Source organism: Chiloscyllium plagiosum, unplaced genomic scaffold (assembly GCF_037043375.1).
Source record: "Chiloscyllium plagiosum isolate Xiang-an unplaced genomic scaffold, Cpla_swu_hap1 HiC_scaffold_30, whole genome shotgun sequence".
Lineage (NCBI taxonomy): Eukaryota > Metazoa > Chordata > Chondrichthyes > Orectolobiformes > Hemiscylliidae > Chiloscyllium > Chiloscyllium plagiosum.
In genome coordinates, this window is record NW_028270168.1 from 12,067,822 (window position 1) to 12,081,829 (window position 14,008).

General features: G+C 41.8%; 1 protein-coding gene across 3 annotated transcripts in view; it reads left to right on the plus strand.

The window, feature by feature from the left end:
• Positions 1-14,008, plus strand: part of LOC122563513 (receptor-type tyrosine-protein phosphatase U-like) — a 374,817-nt gene that overhangs the window by 310,144 nt on the left and 50,665 nt on the right. The gene's annotated exons all lie outside the window — the stretch shown is intronic.

Below are 14,008 nucleotides of genomic sequence, written 5' to 3' on the forward strand. Positions count from 1 at the left end.
ACATTCCAGAATTCGTAAATGCATCATGCTGAAAGCCCACCAAATGATTTTAAATGGATTTCCAGTGTAATTCATTGCACAATCTTGACTGTTTAATAAATTATTTCTGTAAGAGGCAATTTCTTCATTTACCTTGAAGTACAAAGCTAAGTAGAAACACTTGGAAGTTTCACCAGTGTTTACTCATACATATGCGATTGATATAACTGTTCCACAGGGAAAAGTGGATTTTCATGAGCTGTTGCATACTTTGATTTTCATACACTTTTAAAATGGATGTTACATTATTTGAATGTACCAAATACATATAATACAGGTGATTCTATTCACCCAATCGTGGTCAAACTCCATCTCTGATGTTTGAATAGGACATTAATATCGTCCTATAGGAAGGAGAGGAGGTAAACTGATGGCCAACTGCTATGTCTTTATTCTTTAAGGACACCTATTCTTTACTTACTGGAAAATCCTATCTGATAACTGCCCCAATGTAATGTGTTAAGACACAGAGACAGACAGCCAAATCAAATTGATCTACCTTTTCCTGTATTCAAAACACAGTAAAATTAATGTATTTCATTACTCTCAAAATTATCCCAATGGTTCCTAACCAGACTTTGTCAATAACTGATACCAATCACCAAGTTTATAGCTAAACAAAAAGACAATTTATTAATAATACAGTAGCTTTAGCTGAGTAAAGTTAAACAACAATATAAACACTTCATGTCAATATTTTTTACCTAATCTTCTTTGATTCTAGCCCCCACTAGACACAGTTAATGGATAAATCAAAAAACAAAGAGAGATGTAATTGATCAGTTCACTTAAGAAGTCCCCATGATCTGTAATATCACAAGCACATAAAATTGTATCTTGTTTAGTTTCTGAGGACACCAGTCAATCGAAACAGCTTCCAGTGGGTTCCAAAGAATATTTACTTAATTCTTAAGTACTAAGATTTTTATAACTGAACTTACAATGAGGTGATAATAGGAGAATAACCAGAGAGCAATCAGTCTCCTTCTTGTTGCTTTAGCAGCCACAATCCATCTGACAAAAACATGCAGCTCAAACCAGTTCAAACTTTGGTTTCTCTTTCGTAGACTAGTTGACACTGGTTCTCCTGAGATGCCCTAGTTAATATCTAAACATCTGCTATCTGTTTGAGCATAATACATCTCTGGGGATGAAATATCTTTAGAGATCTTTGAACAAGAATCCATCTGCAAATAACTTCCAGACTTGGCCACATAAGCAAATATTAATTTGTTTGTCCTCTAAAACAAGTGGCTGCTCACAATACAAAGGTCAACTTCAGGTCTCCGCTCACAGTCTACAGCTCCAAGCCAAAATGATAAGAGTAAAGATAAAATAATGAAAGTCTCCACATATGGTAATGTCTCAGTGTATCTGAAATAACTCCAAGGAAGCAGCTATCCCATCGCCAAGTCACATTTTACTTCCATGTGCACAGTACATAGACTCTGACTAGCTTGTTCAAAGCTGGTCTCAAGAATAAGGAGAATCTCAGAGCCTCCTGTTTATCTGTCAGCCAGGACTCCCTGACAGGCCCAGTTTGACCATCCCAATCAGGGATCTCATAACTTGATGAGATCCACATGGCTCTCAGTCTAATCATTGCACCTCTCCCCACTTAAGTCCAGGGATGTAGGCTTGTTCTTTTTCTTGTAACTTTCTCTGAGACATTTTTGTCTCAGGTCAGGTCCCTCTGACTCAGAGACAAGTAGCGTTTACTGAACTATAGCCCATCCCTGTGCCCAGAGAGTCTCAGGAGTGTTTCCTCCTATTCTTTAGGCAGTAACAGTATCAAGGCTGCAACATTGGCTCTGAGGTTTCTTCAATGTGAAACAGACAGAGATAACTCATGGTTTCTGACAGCCTTTCTGGCTGTTCTGAAGAGCCAGGTATGATAAGTTCCTGCCCCATTTGTGAGGTAGCAGCTTTCATGTGATCCATATGTTTGTTCAGGACTGCCTCACCTACCCAAACCTTGTATGTCACGGATCTGACTTTGCTTAAAACTCGCCACATACCCATGCAAGGCTAGTTCCATGGTTTCAAAACTAAACTTCATCCCCTGAAGTAAACTGTCTCTCTCCTTTAGAGGAGGCATGTAGTTGACAGTGGCATTCCTGATGCTGTTTCATCCTCCTCCAAATCTGAGAATATCAGGTTTAATTGGAGTGCAGTCTGCTAGAGGTATCCTTGTAGATGCATGAGAAGTGGTCCTCTAATCAAACAGGAGGAAGGACAATTTGATATCGAGTGGAGCTGTAGGCTTTTCTTTAAGTCTGTCTTCAATGTTTGGATTGCTCTTTCTACCAGATGATTGGAAAATGGATAGTATAGAACTGTCCAAACATGCCGAGTGCCATTCAACATTAGAGAATACTCAAATTCCCTTCTGGTAAATGACTTCCCATTGATCTGTGACCAGTATTTCCAGGAGCCCGTATGTTGGAAATGATGCTTGCAGCTTTTCGATCATCATTCCTGACTTTGCCGAATGAACTCTATGCATATCCAACCATTTTGAATGGTCATCCACAATGACCAAGAACACTGAGCTCAGGAAATAACTCACCGAGTCAACGTGTTACCAAGTCCAACGTTTGCCTGGCCATTCCTGCAAATATGAGGGAGTTGCTGGCAGAGTTTGTTTTGCTATGTTGGCATCTAATCCTAGCCAACAGGAATAATATCTCACTAACCTCTTCATTTTGGAAACCCCAGGTGACCTTGGTGGAGTTCAGCCAGTATTCTTCCTGTAACCCTTGATCCCCTTGATACTCAAGAATATATCCATCTCAGTCTTGAGTATGCTCAGTGACCTGGCCTCCACAACCTTCTGTGGCAATGAATTCCATAGATTCACCACTCTCTGGCTGAAGAAGCTTCTCCATATCTTTGTTCTAAAAGGTCTTCCCTCTACTCTAAGGCTATGCCCTCAGGTTCGAGTCTCTTCTACCAATGGAAACATGTTCCCAACATCTACTTTATCCAGGCCATTCAGTATTCTGTATGTTTAAATTGGATCCCCCCTCATCCTTCTAAACTCCATTGAGTATTATCCCAAAATCCTCAAATGTTCCTCATATGCTAAGCCATTCATTCCTGGGACAATTCTCATGAACCTCCTCTGAACACAGTCCCCAGTGGGGCCTAAAACTGGACACAATACTCCAAATATGGTCTGACCAGAGCCTGACAGAGCCTCAGAAGTGTACCTCTGCTTTTATATTCAAGTCCTTTCAAAATTAATGCCATCATTGCATTTGCCTTCCTACTTATTGACTCAACCTGCAAGTCTACCTTTAGAGAATTCTGGACGAGAACTCCCAAGTCTCTTTGCACTTCAGATTTCTGAATTTTCTCCCCATTTAGAAAATATTCTATGCATCTATTCTTCCTGCCAAAATGCATGACTTCACACTTTCCCACGTTGTACTCCATCTGCCACTTCTTTCCCCACTCTCCTAACCTGTGCAAATCCTCTTGCAGCTTCCCTACCCCTCAATGATACCTGTCCCTCTACCTGTCTTTATATCATCTGCAAGCTTAGCCAGAATGCTCTCAGTTCTATCATCTAGATTATTAATGTATAAAGTAAAAAGTTGCAGTTCCAACACTGAGCCTTGCGGAACACCACTTATCACCAGCTACCATCCAGAGAAGGAACTTTTTATCCCCACTTTCTGCTTTCTGCCAGACAGCCAAGCTTCTATCTATGTTATCACCTTGCCTCTATCACTATGGACCCTTATCTTACTCAGTAGCGTGTGTGGCACCTTGTCAAAGGGTTTCTTGAAGTCCAGATAGATGACATCTGTTGGTTCTCCTTGGTCTAACCTGCTTGTTACTTCCTCGAAAAATGCTAGCAGATTAATCAGGCATGACTTCCCCATGATGAAACCATGCTGACTTTGCACTATTTTACCATACACTTCCAAGTATTCAGAAATCTTACCCACGACCGAAATTAGGCTAATCAGTGTGTAATTTTCGGTTTTCTGCCATGCTCCCTTTTTAAACAGAGGTGTCACGTTAACAATTTTCTAGCTTTCTGGGGCCTTCCCTCATTCTAGCAATTCCTGAAAGATCACCACTAATACCTCCACTATCTCTTCAGCTATCTTGCTTAGAACTCTGGGGTGTAACCCTATGTTGGTCTTTGTAAGCTTCCCAATCCTCTGGTTCCCCCCTTTCCTGTCCTTACAGGCTTTCTCTTTTACTTTAATGCTATCGAGGACTTCCCTTATCAGCCATTGTTGCCTCATCCTCCCTGTACCATCTTCTTTCTCCTTGGGATGAATCTCTGAATTACTCTAAGAAACTCCTGTCATTGCTGTACCATTGTCTTTCCCAGGCTCCTCTCCCAGTCAATTCTACCCAGCTCCTCCCTCATTCCTCTGTAGTTGCCTTTATTTTCAATTCTGATTGTGATGACCCTTTTGCTTCTTGCATCACCACCAACTTTTTTGTTTTGCCAGGATGGGATCTTTTTGTGTCCACAGTCAGATATTGTCAGCAGTGACTGGAAGGGTATGCAGGAAATTTAAAACCAGAATGGACACTTCCAGTGAGTGGCACCACCAGTGGTATATCTACCAGTGGGAAGTGGCTTAAAGCATACTCAGTTGCCATTTGACCACCCAGACAGTGTTCCAACTTGTAATTTTACACACTCAGAATAAGAGTCCAATGCTGAATTCAACCAGAAACTATAGGCAGCACGGCCTTGTCGTCATTAAACAGACCTAACAGAGGTTTCTGATCAGTTACTATTACTAATTTACATCTATAGAGGTATTCATGGAACTTTCTGACACCAAAGATGACCACTAAACTGTCCTTCTCTATCTGGTCATATTTGCATTCAGCGACAGCCATAGTCAGGAAGCATACATTATCAGGCATTCCTCTCTATTGGGCCACTGGTGAGCCTTCACTACCGCAATACCATATGGGGTGGCATCGCATGTCAGTACGACATGTCGCTTGGGATCATCGTGGACCAACATCTTAGATGACGATAGCTGCTTTTTTCACTTCCCTCAAGACTACTTAAGAGTTATAGAGTCATAGAGATGTACAGCATGGAAAGAGAACTTTTGGTCCTACTCGGCCATGCCAATCAGAAATCCTAAATTAACCTAGTCCCATTTGCCAGCACTTGGTCCATATCTCTTTAAGCCCTCGCTAAATATGTACCCATCCAGATGCCTTTTAAATGTTGTAATTGTACCAGCCTTCACCACTTCCTCTTGGCTATATGACAATTTCCAATGCTGAACCTTTTCAAGCATAAGTCTAAGGGTGTCAAGATGCAGACCAGGTGACATACGAATTATCTGCAATAATTCACCAACCCAGGGAAAAATTTAAGCTCTGGTACAGATGTATGAGTGAGGGCCCCCTTGAGCACCCTCACTTTATCTTCCAACGGGTATAACCCAGTCTTTTCAACTCTATAGCCCAAGCAGGTCACGTGAGGTGCCTGGAACACACATTTTTCCCTCATAAGACATCAGACACCCAGGAGAAACATTTAAGCACTATTCCAAGATCTTCAAGTGTTCTTCATTTGTCTTCCTGTTTGTTAGTATGTCATCCAGATAAATGGCAACCTGGAGTAGAGTTTTGTAAAATGTTCTCCATCATCTGCTGAAAAATGGTGCAGACTGATGATACTCCAAATTTCACTTTTGAATATTGGTATAAACCATCATGTGAATTAATTGTGGCATACTTCTGAGACGCCTCATCTAGTCACAATTACAGGTACCTATGGTTCATGTCCAGCTTTGTGAAGGACAGATCCCCTGCCAGTTTTGCATACAAATCATTTATTTATCAGATATTTATCCAGCTGCAAAACCCTGCAAAGGTATGTTGACCCATTAGGCTTCATTATTGGCATAACTGATGGTGCCCATTCTGCAGACTGTACCAGTTTGATGATTCCTTCCCTTTCCAGCTTCTTGATTTCTGCTTCTACTTAAGCATGTAAGGCAAATGGCAAGGTGGACCTTGCAGAATGGGGAATTGCTTCCTGGTCAACACATAAGATGGCCTTAGCTCCTTTGATAGTCCCTAGGCCTTCCTGAAAAACTTATAGGTATTTACTTAGGACTTCACTCAGACAGCCATTTTCTAATTGAAAAATGTTGAGCCAATCAAGGTGAACCTTTCTCATCAAATTCCACACCACCAAGCTTAAGCCCAAGCCTTTTAATACAATCAGTGGTAACTGCACTAAAATCTTTTCATAGGAGACCGAAACCAAGGTCGTACCCTTAATCTGGAGCCAGTATTGGTTCTCAGTCTAGCCATGGTCTTGCACAAATGTAAGGGGTGAAGTCCAGAGCAGATCTTATTAAAGTCTGGTTCTGCAATCACTGATACATCTGCGCCATTATCGACCTCCATTAGAACCAGGGGACTATTTAACCAGACATTTATTTCGATTGGTTCCGATTTGAATGTTACTAATTTAACTGTTGCAAGCCACATCCTGGATACTAGCCTATGAGTTCTCTTACTCAAGTCAGGCCTTGTAGGCCTCCTTGCTGTCTCAAGTCCACATACTAGCAGCAACTACAATGAGTTGCCAGACTGGATCCTGAAGAAATTTTCAACCATTTCGCTTTGTTTTGAAGTTTTGCTTGGGGTTGACCTAGAGTCCCTCTACTTCAGAGATGTCCTGTGTGAGGCTGTGCAGTTACCCATATTCAAGTGGTATTCTCAAAGCTCAGTCAGATAGGTGAGGGTGTCCATTTCCATTGGGATACTCTGTAGTTCACATGTTCCACTTGCCGAATTTTTCAAATGATAAAGCAAGTCATAGTGCCTGTTTGAGGTCCAGTTGGGCTTCTGTCAGTAGGCACTTTGGCACGGTTACATTGTTAATCCCATGTCCTAAATGATCTGTCATTCAGGAGTGACACAAAATCACATGCCTCTGCCAGTTTTCTTAACCTCGTCAAAAATCTCAATACTGATTCCCCTACTTCTTGAACTGCTAAATAAGACCACTAGCATCTCAGAATTAGAAGACCTTCAGGGCCATAAGATATTCCTTAGCCAAATCCACCAACTCTTGAAAGTTTTTAGTATCTCATGCCTCAGTGAAATTTAGGTTCCTAATAACCAAAAGAGCCACAGATCCACAGCAGTCAGAAGAATTATTTGTTGCATTTTATCTGTCCCAATGTCATTAGCCCAGAAGAAATAATGGGCTCAGTCTCTAATGGCAGTATCAAACAAGTCAAGTTTCCCAAATAAAAGCGTGATGCCAGAAATGTTTACCCCACCTCGAAGTCAATTGTTGCAACCACATTTTCTCCAGCAGCATATTGTTTTCTCTTGTCACCTCTGAAATAACTCCATGGAGGCAGGTATCCCATCACCAAGTCACCTTTAATTTACAGATGCACAGAATATAGACTCTGACTAGCTCAGAGATAGTCCCTAGACTGAGGAGAGTCTCTGACCTCCTGTTTATATCTATCAGCCAGGGATCCCTGATTAGCCCAGGTTAACAATCCCAATCAGGGATCTCATATTCAATGAGATCCACCTGGTCCTCATTCCAATCACTACAGTATTCATGGGAAAGAAACCATTTTCTCTGAGCTTACCATTGTTTAAAGGGAATGTTATCATTTCACTGTCCTGTGTGATTCTTTTATAACTGTGGGGCATGAACATTTACTTTAATCCCTTCTCTTTGTTTTGCCTTATTTGTTCTGTTAATACATCTGACCTCGTGCAACCTCTATAAGCTGAATTAATTCAGCTATTTTTCCTTCTCTGAATTACTTCGTCCAAATACAATCACATATGAGATTATTTAAGCTATTATTTTAAGTGATTTTCCCATTTCAGTTTTCAATTCACAATCACAACTTGTCATGAACATATTTTTCTGAGGTATGCAAGTACATACTGCTTGAGTACAATCAACCTGCTACCCACTATGAATATTGTTTGATATGCTGCACCAGTTATTGGGATATGCAACCTCCATACATCCCACCAGCACTGAAATTCATTTCACATCACTCATTTGTACAATCGGCCAAATGTCATTTTGGATTGATAACAGAATAATGTTAGCGAAAAAGCCACTTGTGAAAGCATGGGACAATGACTCCACCAATTGTTCAAATTTTTGAGATACCTTCCTCTATTGTGCACCATTCAGGGTCAAAAATAATAGACAAAGGTACTTTCATTAATTTTCATTAGCATACAGCAGGCTAGCCATCAGCATGCAGCATAATTTCAGTAGGTGGTATTGCAGCATCAAGCTGACACAATGAGCAGAATCCTATTCATAATTTTGCTAAAGAGAGTTAACTTGCGGTGTCTGGAGCTGTCAGAAACCCAAACGTATATTGACAAGTGAATCAAGGCTTTTTATAGATCATAACGGAAAACACATTGACAGATTTTTCAACTGATATGTCAAAGACATTTGATTGCTCAATTTCAGAGTCACAGAGATGTACAGCACGGAAGCAGACCCGTCAGTCCAACTCGTCCATGCCAACCAGATATCCCAACCCAAACTGGTCCCACCTGCCAGCACCCATCTCATATTCTTCCAAACCCTTCCTATTCATAGACCCATCCAGATGCCTTTTTAAGTGTTGTAATTGTACCAGCCTCCACCACATCCTCTGACAGCTCATTCCATACGCGTACCACTCTCTGAGTGAAAATGTTGCCCCTTAGGTCTCTTTTATATCTTTCCCCTCTCACCCTAAACCTATGTCCTCTAGTTCTGGACACCCTCACACCAGGGAAAAGACTTTGTGTATTTACCCTATCCATGTCCCTCATGATTTTATAAACCTCTATAATGTCAACCCTCAGCCACCGACGCTCCAGGGAAAACAGCCCCAGCCTATTCAACCTCTCCACATAGCGCATAACCTCCAACCCTGGCAACATCCTTGTAAATCTTTTCTGAATCCTTTCAAGTTTCACAGCATCTTTCCAATAGAAAGGAGAGCAGAATTGCATGCAATATTCCAACAGTAGCCTAATCAATGTCCTGTCAGCTGCAATATAACCTCCCAATTCCTGTACTCAATACTCTGACCAATAAAGGAAAGCATGCCAAATGCCTTCTTCACTATCCTATCTACCTGCGACTCCACTTTCAAGGAGCTATGAGCCTGCACTCCAAGGTCTCTTTGTTCAGCAAACTCCCCAGGACCTTACCAGTAAGTGTATAAGTCCGACTAAGACTTGCTTTCCCAAAATGCAGCACCTCGCATTTATCGGAATTAAACTTCATCTGCCACCTCTCAACCCATTGGCCCATCTGATCAAGATCCCATTGTAATCTGAGGTAACCTTCTTCGATGTCAACTACATCTCCAATTTTGATGTCATCAGCAAACTTACTAACTATACCTCTTATGCTCACATCCAAATCATTTATATAAATGTTGAAAAGTAGTGGACCCAGCACCAATACTTGTGGCATTCTGCTGGTCACAGGCCTCCAGTCTGAAAGACAACCCTCCACCACCACCCTCTGTCTTCTACCTTTGAGTCAGTTCTGTATCCAAATGGCAAGTTCTTCCTGTAATCCATGAGATCTAACCTTGCTCTTCAGTCTCCCATGAGGAACCTTGTTGAACGCCTTACTGAAGTCCACATAGATCACATCTACTGCTCTACCTTCATAAATCCTCCTTGATACTTCTTCAAAAAACTCAATCAAATTTGTGAGACATGATTTCCCATACATAAAACCATGTTGACTATCCCTAACCAGTCCTTGCTTTTCAAATACATGTACATCTTGTCCCTCAGGATGCCCTCCAACTACTGACACCAGTGTCAAATTAAAGTGTAGAATAGAATTTATTAAAAGAAAAATACTGTGTATTCTGTAAATCTGAAACAAATGGAGAGAAGTTTGGAGAAACTCAGCAGGTCTAGTTACATCTGTGAAGAGAAATTGTGTTTACATTTTGTCTCTTCTCAGAAGACTCGTTACAAAGAGTCATTCCTGACTCAAATTGTTGACTCTGTTTCTCTCTCCACAGATGTTGCCAAACCTGTTGGGCTTCTCCAGCATTCTTTTTGCTTGTTTTGGAGTTTATTAAGCTGTATTAAAAATTATTTAATGACACTGTAGCTTCAAATTTCACAAATATGTCTTCTATATATTGGATGTATCCATGGGGTAGGAGGTTAGTGGCCCATCAATCAAATTTACATTTCAAAGATATTAGCAAGAGTTAGGCTAGAGGGGATTGCATAGCTTCACCATCTTCTTGGCTGTAAATGGCATCATTGAAACTGAACTCAACTGCCTGAGTTGCTAAATTCATGATTTCAATGTGCACAAATGCAGACACCAGTGGCACATCTAGATTGCCATGATATAGTGGCATAGTGCAAATGTCAATGAAATTTTCTGATCCAATATGTGGATTTACCTACGAGACAAAGTGCAAAACTTGACCTACACTTGGGAAATAAGGCAGGGCAGGTGACTGAGGTGTCAGTGGGGAGCACATTGAGGCCAGCGACCATAATTCTATTAGCTTTAAAATAGTGATGGAAAAGAATAGACCAGATCTAAAAGTTGCAGTTCTAAATTAGGTAAAGGCTGACTGGGGGCAAATGTTTGCAGATAAAGGAATGGCTGGAAAATGGGAAGCCTTCAGAAATGAGATAACAAAAGTCAGAGACAGTTTAGAACATAGAACATTACAGCACAGTACAGGCCCTTCAGCCCTCGATGTTGCGCCAACCAGTCATACCAATCTGAAGCCCATCTAACCTACACTATTCCATGTACATCCATATGCTTGTCCAATGACGACTTAAATGCACTTAACGTTGGCGAATCTACTACCGTTGCAGGCAAAGCATTCCATACCCTTACTACTCTCTGAGTAAAGAAACTACCTCTGACATCTGTCCTATATCTATCACCCCTCAATTTAAAGCTATGCCCCCTTGTGCTCGCCATCACCATACTTGGAAAAAGGCTCTCCCTGTCCACCCTATCTAACCCTCTGATTATCTTATATGTCTCTATTAAGTCACCTCTCAACCTTCTCTCCAACGAAAACAGCCTCAAGTCCCTCAGCCTTTCCTCATAAGACCTCCCTTCCATACCAGGCAACATCCGAGTAAATCTCCTCTGCACCTTTCCAAAACTTCCGCATCCTTCTTATAATGTGGTGACCAGAATTGTACACAATACTCCAAGTGCGGCCGCACCAGGGTATTGTACAGCTGTAGCATAACCTCATGGTTCCGGAACTCGATCCCTCTATTAATAAAAGCTAAAATACTGTATGCCTTCTTAACAACCCTGTCAACCTGGGTGGCAACTTTCAAGGATCTGTGTACATGGACACCGAAATCTCTCTGCTTATCTACACTACCAAGAATCTTACCATTAGCCCAGTACTTTGCATTCCGGTTACTCCGACCAAAGTGAATCACCTCACACTTGCTGCATTAAGCTCCATTTGCCACCTCTCAGCCCAGCTCTGCAGCTTATCTGTCTCTCTGTAACCTACAACATTCTTCGTCGCTATCCAACCTTAGTGTCATCTGCGAATTTACTAACCCACCCTTCTACGCCCTCATCATATAAAAATGATAACAGCAATGGGCCCAACACCGACCCTTGCGATACACCACTGGATGGGAAATATGCTGCTGCTATTCGGGTGGTTTAAACTAGCTCAGCAGGGGGATGGGAACCTGAGGTATAGTTCCAGTGCACAGGAGATTCAGAGTAGGGAGGACATGGACAGGATTTCATGGTCACAGGAATGGGCTGGCAGACAGCAAGCTGGTTTGAAGTGTGTCTACTTAAACGCTAGAAGTTATCTGAAATACGGTAGGTGAGCTTGTAGCATGGATAGGTACCTGGGACTTCGAAGTTGTGGCCATTTCATAGACATAAATAGAGAAGGGTCACAAATTGATGTTGTAGATCCCAGGGTTTAGATCTTTCATTAAGAATAGGGAAGTCGATAAAATAGGAGGAGGTGTGGCCTTGTTAGTCAAGGATAGTATAACGGTGGCTGAAAGAACGTTTGATGAGGAGTCATCAACTGAGGTCATATGGGCTGAGGTTAGAAACAGGAGAGGAGAGGGCACACTGCTGGGAGTTTTTTTATAGACCTCTGCAGAGTTCTAGGCCTTTGGAGGAGAGGATAAGCAAAACGATTCTGGATAGGAGTGAAAGGAACAGGGCAATCATTAGGGGACTTTAACTTCCCAACATTGACTGGAAATGCTATAATTCTAGTACATTGGATGGATCAATTTTTGTCCCATGTGTGCAGGAGGGTTTCCTGACACAGTATGTTGAAGGGCAGAAAAGAGGGGAGGCCACATTGGATCTGGTACATGGTAATGAACCAGGCCAGGTGTTGATTTAGTGATAGGTGAGTTCTTTGGAGAGAGTGACCATAATTCAGTTACGTTTAGTTTAGCAATGGAAAGGGACAGGTACATGCCACAGGGCAAGAGTAATCAATGGGGCAAGGGAAATTATAATGCGATTAGGCAAGACTTAGGATGCATAGAATGGGGTAGCAAAATGCAGGGGATGAGGACAATTGAAATATGGAACTGGTTTAAGGAACAGATATTGCATGTCCTTGATAGGTATGTCCCTGTCAGTCAGGGAGGAAGTGATAAGGCAAGGGAATTGTGATTTACCACAGAAATTGCGTCTCTTGTTAAGCGGAAGAAGGAGGCTTATGTGACGATGAGACAAGATGGTTCAGATGAGGCGATAGAGAGTTACAGATTAGCTAGGAAGGATTTAAAGAGAGAGTTAAGGAGAGCAAAGTGAGGACATGAGCAGTCTTTAGCAGGTAGAATAAAGGAGAACCCTAAAGCTTTCTATAGTAATGTGAGGAATAAAAAGATGACTAGGGTAGGAATAGGGCCAGTCAAAGGCAGAAGTGGGAAGTTGGTTGTGGACCCTGTGGAGATCGGAGAGGTGCTAAACGAATATTTCTCATCGGTTTTCACTCAGCAAAAGAAGAATATTGTAGAGGAGGAGAATGAGATATGAGATATTAGACTGGAAAGGATTGAGGTTAGTAAGGAAGAGTTGATATCAATTCTCGAAGGAGCAAAAGTAGACAGGTCCCCTGGGCCAGATGGGATTTATCTGAGGATATTCTGGGAAGCAAGGGAGGTGGTGTTGGAGCCTTTAGCTTTGATCTTTGAGTCTTCATTGTCTACAGGTTTAGTGCCAAAGGACTGCAGGATTGCAAATATTGTGCCCTTGTTCAAGAAGGTCAGTAGAGATGACTCAGATAATTACGTCTATTGTAGGAAAAGTTTTGGAAAGGATTACAAAAGATAGGATTTATCATCATCTAGCAAGCAACAATTTGATTGTAGATAGTCAGCATGGTTTCGTCAAGGGCAGGTCATGTCTCACAAACCTCTTTGAGTTTTTTGAGAAAGTGACCAAGCATGTGGATGAGGTTAGGGCAGTTGACGTGGTATACATGAGCTTCAGTAAAGCCTATGGAAGTAGCAGCCAGCGGTGTGATTGAGACATGTATATTAACAACATTCAGAAGGCACTTGGACAAAAACATGGATAGGACAGGTTTAGAAGGATAAGGGGCAAGGGCAGAGAAATGGAGTTAGAGTGGATGGACATTTTGTCGGCATGGAACACTTTGGGCTGAAGGGCCTGTATCCGTGCTGTATGCCACCATGATTCTATGACCATGAAGGCATAAAATGTAGGGAAATTGATGGTGACATCTTGAAAATTGTCCAGATTTCAGAGGAGAAAGTGCTGGATGTCTTGAAATGCATACAAGTGGATAGATTCCCAGCACCTGATCACATGTACCCTAGACTGCTGTGGGAAGCTAGGGAAGTGACTATTGGGCCCCTTGCTGAGATACTTGTATCATCGGTAGTCATAGATGAGGTGCCAGAAGACTGGAGGCTGGCT